Source organism: Sabethes cyaneus, chromosome 1 (genome assembly GCF_943734655.1).
Source record: "Sabethes cyaneus chromosome 1, idSabCyanKW18_F2, whole genome shotgun sequence".
Taxonomy (NCBI): Eukaryota; Metazoa; Arthropoda; class Insecta; order Diptera; family Culicidae; genus Sabethes; species Sabethes cyaneus.
In genome coordinates this window covers 123,205,885-123,219,877 of record NC_071353.1, presented here as the reverse complement: position 1 = coordinate 123,219,877, position 13,993 = coordinate 123,205,885, and positions in this window count along the sequence as shown.

Genomic DNA, 13,993 nt, shown 5'->3' with positions numbered 1-13,993 from the left:
ATTCCATGTCCTAATTTCATCGACTTTGTCCATGTTGAATGTTCCGAGTCGAATCTCCTTGATTGTTCGCAGTTAGTTTGATTTTGGTAGGTTACCTTATTGGAGTCATGTCATCGAGTTTCTGGCTGAGACCGACATCTTAGATGTAGTGCCGAGAATACATATTTCTCAATTCAGCTGCCCACTCCGGATCAAATGCTGAGCCCCTTTTAACCTAGAGTACAATAGTGCACTTGGTTGAGGAATCGTCAAACACCCAAAAGGCGCCCTCATATGAGAATAGACGCTCAAGGCTGATAAAATTTCTCGTTGCTAGATTTAGCATTCGCACGGGTGCCTCCTTCTCTATCGGTATACGACCTTAGATTCCACCAAGGTTGGTTACCCAATCTTCACTACTTATTTTCGTACTACTATTAACCAAGAGCCGGGGTGACTCTTGCCGTATCCAGAATTCCTCTCCACTGTACTCGGTTCTGGGCTACTCGTCGCCAATTCATTGTGCGTCTCGACACACGCAAATCGGCTTCAACCCGATCGAGCCATCTAGCACATTGGGCCCCTCTATTCCTGGCGCTGGTAGGACTCTTGAAAAGAACGTATTTCACTAGCATCTTGGCGACGTGGCCGGTCCACCATGGTCTCTCAACAACTCGTGGCTCATATGTCTACGCCACTGTCCTCTGACTATTTGTACTCCCCCATAAATAGTCCGCAACATCTTTCCACACCGCTAGTGCACGTATGTCTTCCGTAAGCAAAGTTACAGTCTCAAATCCGTAGAGGACTTCCGGTCTGATTAGCGTTTTGTACATCGTCACCTTTGTGCGGTGGCGTAAGCTACTTGATCGAAGCGTCTTGCGGGGGGAAATGTAGGCTCGACTTCCAGCTTGAATGCGTCGTTGAATTTCCTTACTCGTATTGTTGTCGGTGGTGACCAGAGATCCCAGATACAAGAGCTCATCAACCACTTCCAGTTCATCGCAGTAAATAGTCACTGTCCGGGGGAGGCGAACGTTGCTTTCTCTGGAACTTCTTCCTACCATATAGTTGGTTTTCGACGCATTGATTTGTAACCCTATCCTCTTTGGCTCCGTTTTTAGTCTGGCGTAGATTGCTTTAGTCATCCCAAGGTTTGACAAATGCTCAAATAAGCGTAGAAGGGTTTGGAATAAGCGATACTGTGTATGTATTGTAGTCTCATCCATCGCTACCGAACCATATTGTGTTTGTAGGCATACCAGACCAAGTGATAAAATTATCTTTTCTGAATTGGAAATAACTAAAGTATTATTATTATCAAGTTAAACTCCGAATTCATAGATCCCAAGATTGTCAAATAAATCCGAAGTCCCACAAGGTAGCAATCTCGGACCGCTACTGTTTGTTTTATTTTGTAACGATATTGCTCTGGCTCGCTTATGCAGATGTTTTGAAGCTGTACGTAACAGTGCGCAACGTAACGTAACACTAGAGGATTATTGTCTTGCAGACGACCTCGGTAGTAACATTTGCGGAGCGGTGCCAAAGAAATACATTGATTTATGAGTGTGGAAAATGCCAGGTGATCACGTTCCACCGTATCATTCAGACAATTTTTTTCGATTACCACATTAATTGCTTCATGGTTCCGAGAGTTACTAAAGTGTCTGACTTGGGAATTTACCATGATACAAAAATGACATTCGATTCATCACTGTTCAACAATCATTTCAAAAGCAACACGACATTTGGGATTTGTTGCCAAGGTAGCGAAGGATTTTTCGGATCCGTATTGTTGGAAGTCGTTGTATTGTGCACTCGTCCGTCCAATTTTGAAAAATGCGTCTGTTCAATAGTATCCTCATCAAGTTCATGGTGCCTTACGATTGAACGCGTTCGAAAACGGTTTGTTTGTTTGGCGTTGAGAAGCTTGCCTTGGCGTGATCCCAACAATCTGCAACCGTATTACTATTGGGGTTGGATACTCTGGAATGATGACGGAAAATTCAGCAAGCACTGTTTATAGCAAAGTTCCTAAATGGTGAAATCGATGCCCCCGAACTACTTTCAATGTTTAATTTTCGTGTGCCAGGCAGGGATGGTTCGATCACTTTGACTCAATTTTGATTCATTTAACAGTACCGTCTCAGCCGAGCCAAATATAACAATGTTATGTATGAGACATATGTAAAACTAGTTATAAACTACAATTTTGCTGAACAAAGTTTTGCTGTATCGTTTGTCTTTATGGTGATACAACGCTAGTAACGCATCAGTGACTAAATGAACGTTCATTTAGTCACTAATAAGATACTAGCATTGTAGCGCCGTAACTACAAAAGATACAGAAAAACTTTATTCAGAAAAATTATAGATAATAACCTTTTCTACAAATGTCCCATATATAACTTTGTCATATTGGCCCTGTTAAGATGGTACTGTCAAATGAATCAAAATTTAGTCTAAGTGATCGAACCATCCCTGATGCCAGGCAAACCTCTTCAGAATGCGACGCTGCTGCAGCCAACATTTCATCGAACGGTGTTTGGGTAAAATGAACCGATCTCAGCGTGGATTCGGGCATTTACGGCCGTTGAAGAGTATTCTAAATTTGACAATAATCGGGATTTCAGACCGTCGAACAGTATTCCAGCATCGAACGGACAAGCACGAAGTATAAATTCTTCAAGAATGTATATCAGTGAAGTTTTTCCCGGTTCTCATAATTAAGCCAAGACTGCCGGATGCTTTAGCAACGACGTAGTTGATGTGCTGCTGGTAGGTGAGCTGAGAGTCAAGAAGCCGTACTAGAATGGTTGTCACAAAGTAGTTGTGGTAACCGAATTATGATTAATTTTAGTTTAATCCGGATGCTTCAACTAATTGGATCTAAACTGTGCTACTTGAGAGGACTTCTAGGTCCTTGATGCAATTCTCTTTTAATCAATTCACCGCCGAGATGATAGCCAACTCAACTGAACACACTAATGCAGAGCACTATTCTTTTTTCGTTACACCATCTTCAAACGCTCTCCATTTGTTGTTAAAGGAACATATCGCCTTTTACTTTTTTGTCCTCGAGATAGATCTTAGGATCATCAGCAAAGGAAAGCCTGGCTCTTCGTAGCGACAAGTTTGCATCGTTGAAATATTACTTCCACGTATCTAGCAGTGTCCACGTTTCGTGCCCGTAGAGGACAACCGGTCTAATTAGCGTTTTGTACAGTGTGCACTTTGTACGGGGGGTCAAATTGTTCGACCGCAAGTGTTTGTGGAGTCCGTAGTAGGCCCAACTTCCGCTGCTAATACGTCTTTTAATCTCACGACTGGTATTGTTGTCCTCTGTTGCCAGTGAGCCAAGGTATACGAACTCGTCGACTACCTCGAACTCATCCCCGTCGATTACCACGGTACTGCCCAAGCGGGCCTTGTAGCGCTCGGTCCCTCCCACTAGCATATACTTCGTTTTAGACGTATTTATCTTCAATCCAATCTTTTCTGCTTCGCGTTTTAGTCTGGTGTACTGATCTTCCACCGCCTCAATTGTTCTGCCGACAGCATCCACGTCGTCAGCAAAGCAGATAAATTGACTGGATTTATTGAAAATCGTGCCCCGCATTTCGATCGCCGCTCGTCTTATAACATCGTCAAGCGCAATGTTGAATATCAGGCAGGAAAGACCATCTCCTTGTCGAAGTCCCCTGCGAGATTCGCATGGGTCCGACAATCCACCCGAGATTCTCACACAGCACTGGATCCTATCCATTGTAGCTATGATAAGTCTAGTAAGCTTACCCGGAAAGCCGTTTTCGTCCAAAATTGCCCTTAGCTCTTGTCGATTTACGCTATCATATGCGGCTTTGAAATCGATGAGCAGGTGGTGCGTGGGGACTCGGAATTCGCGACACTTCTGGAGGATCTGCCGCAGGGTGAAGATTTGGTCCGTTGTAGACCGACCCTCCATGAAACCGACCTGGTAGCTTCCCACAAATTTATTAGCTATTGGCGATAGTCGATGAAAGATGACATGGGACAGCTCTTTGTAGGCGGCATTCAGGATAGTGATTGCTCGATAGTTCTCACAATCCAGCTTATCACCTTTCTTGTAGATAGGGCAGATAACCCCGTCTTTCCACTCCTCCGGTAGTCGTTCCGTATCCCAAATCTTAACAATCAGCTGATGCAGACAGCCGTCCAACTTGTCCAGGCCCATTGTAATAAGTTCCGCTTCAATGCCATCCTTTTCCGCTGCGTTGTTGTTGTTCAGCCGCCGGATAGCTTCTTTAACTTCCCTTATCGATGCGATGGGGTGTCACATCTTCATTGCTTGCTACACCAATGTCGTCACTTCCTCCACTATCATGGTCTGCACGCCGTAGTGCTGCTTCCACCTTTCGATCCCCGCAAGGTTGATAATCAAGATACCTCCATCTTAATCTCTGCACATTTCGGCCCGCGACGCAAAGCCTTTGCGAGATTCGTTGAGTCTCTGATAGATCTTCCGTGTGTCGTAAAAGCGGTACAGCTGTTCAAGTTCTTCGCACTCCTTCTTCTCTTGGTGGCGCTTCTTTTCCTTGAAGAGTCGGGTTTACTGCCTCCCCAGCTAGCATTTTCATATGTATGAAAAAGATAAAGATCAGCATTACGTACAGATATGCATGCTAATAAATCGTATTTGATGTGCAAAATTGGCATATCCGTACTATTTTGGAGGCGATATACGCGATTACGAATAATTTTGAGCGTTACGACTATAGAAGTATTAATATGCGATAATATCCGATTAAGCGCGAGTCGCTCTGTATTACTATACGATTATGTGCTGAAAATCGTATGTATGTCAGTTACTATCATTATATACGATAGAAAATAAACTTGGTCCCACTTTATCCAGCTTTAGTTACGATTTCGAATTTCTCTGGAGATAGTTACGATAATTTTCGTACATTGATATACGAGTTGGTGCTAGCTGGGTCCGCTTCTGTTTGTATCGCTCCACATTCTGACGGGTGGCTCTAAGCAGCATTTATACCCGCGCTGCATTCCTCAAGAGCTGCAAGTCCTTAAGAGGGGCTTCATCCAGCTCACCCTCTTCCGGCAGCGCGGTTTCGAGAGATACCGCGTAGTTTTCGGCGACCTCCGGTTGCTTCAGTCGCGCTAGATTATACCGTGGCGGGCGGCGGTATCGTATGTTGTTCACAACAGATAGTTTTTGACGTATCCTTACCATCACTAGGTAGTGATCCGAATCAATGTTAGCGCCCGGATAGGTTCTGACGTCGATAATGTCTGAAAAATGCCGACCATCTATCAGAACGTGGTCGATTTGTGATTATGTCTGGTTGGATGATCTACAGGTGTACCGATGGTAGAGGTAATGCTGGAAGAAGGTACTACGTATGGCCATGTCCTTGGAGGCGGCGAAGTCGACAAGTCTTAGGCCGTTTTCGTTCGTTTGCGGGTGAGCGCTGAACCGTCCAATCACCGGTTTGAATTCCTCCTCCTGACCAACCTGAGCATTACGGTCCCCGATGATAATTTTGACATCATGTCTTGGGCAGCGGTCGTATTCACGCTCCAACCGCGCGTAGGATTCGTCTTTGTCATCATCGGTACTTCCGAGATGAGAGCTGTGCACATTAATTATGCTAATATTAAAGAATCAGCCCTTGATTCTTAATCTGCACATTCGATGGTTGATCGACCACCACCCGATCACCCGCTTCTGGTAGATGGTATGACCATCTCTATACGTCCGTACCATCGTTCTTTCCTGCATACCTCCTGCAGCGCTATGATGTCGAACTTGCGGCTCTTCACTTCTTTAGAAAGCACGTGGGTACTTCCGAGGAAATTTAGAGACCGACAGTTCCACGTTCCTAATTTCACAACGTTAGTCCGTTTTCATCGCCTGGGTCTTTGCCGATTGTTCCGATTAGAGTTATTATTATTACTTACGAAGTCCATTACTTTGATTTGTTTAGTGGTTCAGGCTTGCAAAGCCTGCAACCAATCCCACAGTATCGCCGGAGGGCCAACGAAGCTCGAAGGAGCCCTCCTCCCCTGTCAGCATACGACCTTGGTTTCCACCGGGGATGGTTACCCGATCTCCATCGAGGTTGCTCGTATCCCGGCTGGTACCACGAGGAGGTTGCTGGGTAAGAGGCTGTGAACCACTGTGGAGTCTATTTTATGCCCGGTGCACAAAGCACCGATGGTACGCATTACCCAGCCGTTAACACCGTTGAAATATAGCACGAAGATAAGTGGGCCTAGTTGACTGCCATGTGGAATACCGAACGTATGTGGACCAGTAAACTTGGTCGTATGAAACGAGTTCGCATTGGATTTTCAATCCCAAAATATCTGTCCAAAATATATATCCAAAATAAATTGTCTTTCTGCGGCTTCCATTCGTTACAACCTTGTTAAATCCAATGAATTATAATCACTGAAAAAGAAAACCTTTTACTTTTACCTTTTAGAAAGGATACCGTTCTAAATAAACTGCTGTCAAAAGATTTCAAATCCAACTAGGAGAACTAGGGCGCTGTAGGAGAATGAGATATTAAATGAATCAAGGTTCTTTAGTTCTCGCCAAATTTTACGAATAAAAGGTCACCGCAACTTGGGAGTTAATCGAATTTCCAGGTACGAAATAAGCGAAGCGATTCAATTGGGCATCTGCACATAAATTGCACTAATTTGATTTGCGTTGCAATTTTCATTGCGCCTGTTGTGCATCCTTGAGCAGCAAGTGGCTATTTGCATCAAGCCATCAATACATGCCGGGCTTCAGCTTTCCAAACGTACCGGGAAATTTTGGTACGATGATCGCATCACAAATGTTACTGCAAGTGCAATGAAGAGAGAGAAAAAGTAATTGGCTGTGCCGTTTGAATGCACAGTCAGAATGCACAGCTTGTTACAAAAAGCATTTATTTTAATTCGATTTACAGCTTAGGCTTCGAGAAAGTGCCTTAAAGGCTCGATCATCAGAGATGATCACCAACAACGGTTTCTGGGGACAAAATACTAGAGAAAAAGATTCACAATGATGACATGTAATTAAAGGTGTGGCAATCTCTGGCGTTGAGCTTTAATTGAACTCTGTTTATGCAACAATTTCTTAGCACCATACAGTGCGATCATTAGCTTTATGACAGGTACTTTTCACATTAGCCATGTACACAGTTGTGATCACGTAACTAACGATGCACATATTTTTGACTTGGACTTCGTTGCTTCCTTGGAGGGTTAGCGACCTTTTAATGCACTTTTAGGTTCGTACTGAGAACGCATTTAATGTACGCTACTGTGCATCGCTGCAAATTGATGTGTTAATTTACTGCCTAAGGTATCTGGTTCTTTGTTGATCAACTGGTTTTCATTTTGAGTTTGCTAATTTTGAATGAAAAAATCAGAAATTGTTGATTTTTGAATCAACGTTGAATCTTGAGCTCTACTGTTCGCACTTCCGAATTTCGTAATAATCAAGCAGTATAGTTAATCATTACGCCAACTACCGTAGATTGCAAACAACCTGTCCGGTCGATTGGAACGTCCATTACGGCACAAGAAGTCGGCATTCGCGAACGCAAACGCACGGGGCAATTAAAAGTTATCAAGGGCTTTCTAGGTGCATACGGTAGAACGCATCCATGGTCAATGCAATGCAATGCAATGCAGTGCAAACTGAGGCGCTCAACAAAACAAACAATTTTGGGGTGAGCTCCGCCACGAATGGTCCATCAATTCTGGTGATGTCTGTGCTTTTCGTTAATGGCATCATGGTTGGCCAAATTTGCTTACAGTGCATTTTTGATCGTTACTTCAGTCAATAAGCGCTTCCTCGTGAGGTCGAATATTCGCACAAAAATTACCCGAAACAGGCGTTTCTGTTAACTAATTCAATATGATTGATCGATTGATTGATTGAGTTGAAAGCAAAAATATAAGATTAGTTAACCTATGTTAACTGCATTCTCTATTTCCAATTTTAAATTAAATTTTCAATTAATTTCTATTGATTCAAAAAATTATAGTAAACACCTATTACATTTTAACAAAATAAAGTTTTATTTATGCACTTTGTTGGTTGCCATGAAATACGTTCAACGATTTATGTTCGTAGCAAATGATGTAGAACAAGCACAATTTCCAATCAGTGAAATCTCTGAAAACCCTGCGTAAATATAATGCACGGGTAAACTGCATTATACACAACCAGTTGTACCTGCATTGAACTAATTACCTGCGTGTACGCTGGTGGTCGAATGCATTAATTTTGAAATATTGATAAAAATCGCCCGACGAAGCGATTTTGCAAAATAAAAATTTTCAGCTCAGTTTCTCCTGCCACAAAAAGAATCAGGTAAGTCAAATCTCCACCTTCTAACTTACACGATCAGCGCAAACGCCTTCTTTCGCTTTATGATGTGAGCGAAACTTGTACCGCTAATAGACCGCGATGTTGTAATTACTGAGCATAGATATTACCGCATAATTTATCTCCTTTGCACGGTGTGCACATGTGAGGAATTTGTACAGGAGCTTTAGCTATTTAGCTATCGGTGTAACAAACTGATACACATGCTGCCATTCGAGAAAGCAATAATGCAACGTAATCACAGTCCGGTACCTACCTACTGACACTAACAGGCTGATTAACAAATATAGTACTAGTCGTCTAGTTATGGCTTTCACAAGGAAAACTAAAACATGAGGTTTATGATCCGAGAATAAAGTACCGAAGGCCAGCGGACCAATCATTTATTGGTTAAGTACCAAGTTCTAAGTACTTTGCTCTACCGAAATTTGCAAATTACTGAATTTGCAAGAATTATGCTTAAAAACCCATAACCATGTTGTGAACATTAACTCAATTTTTTGTGTTTAATGCATAAATACCCTTAATGATAAAAGTTTCATAATTTAGCATGTTTTGTTGTTCTGGATTGTGCTCGAAAAATTTTCATAAACATTGGTAAATTTACTCTGCGATGCTCGGTTCATGATATATGAATTTTCAAAGCTAACAATGCTTACCTACTGCTTAAATTTGCTTGGAATTTTTTGGAAAAATAGGAGACCTTGAATTGATTAAATATTGGTTTCGTGTTTATAAGGCTACTAGATCAGATCAAACGTGAGAAAAGCAAATTTGTTAATAAAGATAAAATCGATAAAAACACGATTATTATCAAACAAACCTACGCAGCGCACCGAAAACCATATGTATTTCAAGTTCTTCAAGTTCGGTGCTGCTCCATCGCGTCGTCCGCGCGAAATAGAGTTCGAGGCGAGCTTGTGGCAGCTTTTCCGTACACCCATCCCGAGCTGACAACTTTTACTTCATACCTACCTACAATTGTGAATCGTTTCCTACCACGAGCAGGATGATCCATCTGTTCTCGTAAGCATTCTGGCATTTCATTGACGTTCCTTCCAGGCAAACCACCTGGTAATTTGGCTCGGCCCTGAAAGAGGCACACGTCCGTCCGTCGTGACGTTGGTCGTGAAAAAAAGTGAACGGGATAGGCTAGGTACGTTTTCAAGGAACAATGTCATGACTTTCACGGACCCGAATGTTAAGAATAAGGTCACCGCCCCTTAAGTGGATGTAATTCATCAACTTTTCTGGGACACAAATAAATTTATGCGGTTTTCATTATTTTACGACCCATAATTAACTGAAAATAAAAATGATTTATCGCAGTGCTGAGTAGATTCAATTGTACAGGAATTATCTGGCTGATAATTTTATAATATCGATACAGCGTTAGTTGTACACTAGAATTCAATAATATTTTTTCCTAACTTTATGAAGACTCAAGATTTTAGGAATTATAAAGTAACAGCTTAAACTGAATCTAAAGGTAATAGGTATATACGCACACACAAAGTGGGCTGAACTTTTTTATGGTTGTATAACGAAGTTCAGAAGTGGGTTTGCCCATTTTTGCATGCATATTCCAACATTCATGCCGATAAATGAAACGTCCTTTGGAATAATGAGTATTTTAAGTGTTGTTTCTTGAGAAGACTGACCATTCACTTCAATTTAACTGAACGGTTTACTGCCGATTTCAAGATTTTAAGAGTCAGGGCGTGCAGTAAACAGCTGTAAAACAACTTACTGTAAAACAATTTGAGTTTTCTACACATGTTTTTCAAAATTTAAACATTAAAATTTAATTATCAACCTTTCGATTATAAGGGCCTGGTGGTTTGGAACGTTTTTGAAAATAAAAATGTCTTCTAATTATATTTGCAAGAAGGTAATTGCAAAAAAAGCGAAACTTTTTGACTTCATAGTGGACTGAACTGACATGAACAAAAGGGGCACCCGACCATTCAGAAAATCATTTGGCCTGAAAAAACTGAGTAATTGTAGGATGGCGACTCTATTATTTTATATACTTAAAATTATAATTTAAAATCATAATTTAAAATACTTGGATGGATGGACCCAAATGGATTTTAAACCAAAGTTAATATTGGACTAGACATTAAAGATGTAATTCGACTTAATTGGAATTAGCCTTGAATTTGGACTAATTTGGGCGTGAAGCTTTAGTTCAAGTTGAACTAGAAATTAGACTTAAAATTTGATTTGGAGTCAGACTTAAATTTGGAATAATTTGGACAGAAATCTTTACTTGGCATTAGAAGCGAAATAGGACTTAAGACGGGATTTAAAGGTTTGTAGAAGACTTCAATTGAATTGAATTAGACTAAGAATTAAATTTGACAATCGTCTTAAAATTAGACTTAGGAAATTACATTTGCCATTAGATTTGGAATTTGAATTCAAATTGCAATTGAGATTGGACATGAAAGAAGAATTTAAATTTGACTAAAAGCTTAACCTAAACTTGGAATTAAACTACACTTGAAATTGCTTTTAAAATCGCACATGCAATTGAACTTTACAACATTAAATAAGATTCGAATTTGGACTGAATTGAACTAGAAATTTTAACTACTTCCAGTCGAACATGGGCACTAAATTAGTCATAAAGTTTCACTTGAAATTATGCTGTACTCTAACAGTCGGTTGTGAAGTCTATCGATAAAGAAGGGGCAAGGCTTAAAAATAGGTTTAGGCGTTTTTCTGTCCCATTTTTCCACTTTTTGTTTCATCTTTTCTCCTTTTCTGTATCGCTTTCTTGGTTTTTGCCCTCCACTTTCCATCCCTTTTTTTCTTATTCTCTCGTGTTATTTTTTTGTGCCGTGTTTCCTGTTTAATTGTTTAGTTTTTCTTTGTTTCCTTCTTTTAATTTTTTTTCCTTTTCTCCAGTTCTATTTTTCCTCATACTTCTCACCCGTTTTTGGCTATTTTCTTTCCGGCTTTCAGTCTTCTCTCTTCTCTTTTCCTTCTGTTTTCGTTTCTAGTCTTTTTTTTTTGTTTTTTTCCTTCTCGTTTCTGACCTTCGTCTGTGCCGTTTTGCTCTTTTTGATATTGATTCCGTTTTTCCTTTTAGTTTCTCTTATATGCATATGTTTCGTATTCCTTTCATGTCCAATTTCTTCTTTTTTCTCTTTGACTTTCATTTTTTTTGCCTGCTACTTCCTCTTTCTCGGTTCCTTTTCCTGAGTCTTAATTTCCTTTATGTTAGTTTTCGTCTTTCTTTTTTCGTTTTACCTATTTTCAGGCCAGTTTTTGCTCATATCCTGCCTCATTCTTTATCATTTTTTATCTCTTTTCGACTCATTTTTCCTTTTTCTTGTCTTTTTTCACTTTCCACTCCGTTTTTGTTCGTTGGTCGTACGTTTTTTCGTCGATCTGTTCCGTTCTTCCTTCGATTATGGTCTAGTTTTCCTCACTTTCGGTCAAGTTCTGTTTATTATTTCCGTATTATGCTTTTTTTTTCTCTTGTTTTTTTTCATGTGTGGACTTATAACTGCGACCAGTATAGTTGATGGGTGTTTGCTGTATGACCTGCACTGCATTTCTTTTTGCTATAATCGCTATTGAATGAGCAATATGCTTATTAAATATAATGCGTGCTTTTGTGTATTGGAGTTTACCCTTGCTTCAAAGCTTGATCTACTTTATCGACCTTTTCCTCACTGCCAGTACTATCCCATATTATAGCCGTCCCTGGCGAGGACTCATTCATTCCTCTGACCAGTACACTTAACTATAGGAGGGACATTTGTACTTTCAGGAGGCTTTAGTGGGTAAATTTAGAGTTCAGCATGAAGAAAGCGCAAATGAGGGGGGCCTGAGAATAACCCCATGCTAAAGTCATTTAACATCGAATGGCTTGATTCTACTAAGATTCGAAACCACGACCACCCGCTTGTCAAAGCAGATTTGGTAACCTTGCGGATACGGAGCCCCACTTCTTTTGTTTTTATTTTTTGTTTCATTTTATTTCCTTTTCTATTCCGTTTATCCTGCTTTTCTCCTGCTTCCGTAACTTCTCCTATTCCTCCTTTTTCTATTCCGATTTTTTATCGCCTTTGATGTCCGGTTTTGTTCCTTTTTCTAACTAGTTTATCCTCATTTTCTTTCTCGTTTTCTTTGTTTTCGTTAGAGTTCCTTTCTCTAATTTTTCTTAATTCTTTGTCCCTTTCAGTCATCATTCTTCCAGTCAAGTCTCCTCGTTTTTGCTGTTTTTCTCTCTGCCGTTTTCTTCTTTTCCGCTTTTTGCTTTTTTTTCCTTTACATATCTCGTTTTTCCTCTTATTCCATCACCTTTGTTTTTCTTTTTTTCAGGCCTGTTTCTATTCTTTTCGCGCTGACGACTTTCCTCTTATTTGTCTCTTTTTTCTAGTTTTTGTTACGTTTTTCTTCGTGCTTTTTTAATTTTTTCTCATTCTATCTCATTTTTTAGTTTATTTTTGTTTCTTTTTCTGGAAAGCCCTCGAAAATAGACTGCCAGTAGATCCAGATCTGAGATCAGTAATTTGCCTATTAAATTAGCTGATTCTTATTCTTATTCTTATTCAGTAAGAGCTAGTTTTTCTACAGAACAGCAAAGAATGCTTTCCTAAAAATTTTATTATTAAAACTAATTTGTAACTCTTTTTATTAGGTTTCTCTCTCGGGTTTCGTTTTGCTTGTTTGCTTCTTTTTTTCGTTGCCATTTTCCTTGTTTTGATGGCCCGTTATTGCTTTCCTGTCTTTATTCTGCTTTTGGATCACTTTTTTTCTTTCCTCTCAGGTTTTCGTTTTTATCTCCCATTTTTCGTCTATTTCTCTTTCGGTTTACTTCGTCCTTTAGTCCATTTTTCTGCATTTTTTTCTGTCCCATTTTCCCATTTTTGTCCCATATTTCCCCTTTCGTCGACTTTTTTTGCCATCTTTATGTTCCATATTCCGGTTGTTCTCTACGGGCATGAAACATAGACAATGCTCGAGGACCTGCGAGTGCTCGGAGTTTTCGAACGACGAGTGCTAAGAACGATCTTCGGCGGCGTACAGGAGAACGGAGTATGGAGGCGGAGGATGAACCATGAACTCGCACAGCTCTATGACGAACCCATTGTCTAGAAGGTGGCTAAAGCTGGACGGATACGATGGGCTGGGCATGTTGCAAGAATGCCGGACAATTACCAGTATTCCTGGTGTTCGCCTCAAATCCGGTAGGAACAAGACGACCAGGAGCGCAGCGAGCAAGATGTTTAAACCAGGTGGAGCGATCTGGCGGAGAGTACTCGGTGTCCAAGGAATTGGAGAGCGGTAGCCCCCAACCGAGTTACACGGAGAAACTTTGTTCAACAGGCTTTGTCTTAGGATGGCAAGCCACCTAAGTAAGTAAGTATGTTCCATACTCCCTTTCATGTCTCGTTTTCCCTCTTTTTATCTCTCGGTTTTTCAGTCTTCTGTCTGCTGTTTCCTCTTTCTTTGGTTCATTTCTTTTTTTTCCTCTTCCGTTTATCGCCCTTTTCCTGAGTTCTGAATTTCCACTGTTATGTTTTACGTCTTTCTTCTTCTGTCTTCGTTTTGAGGCCCGTTTCTATCGATCGTCGTTTGTTTTCTATTTCGTTCGTTTTTATT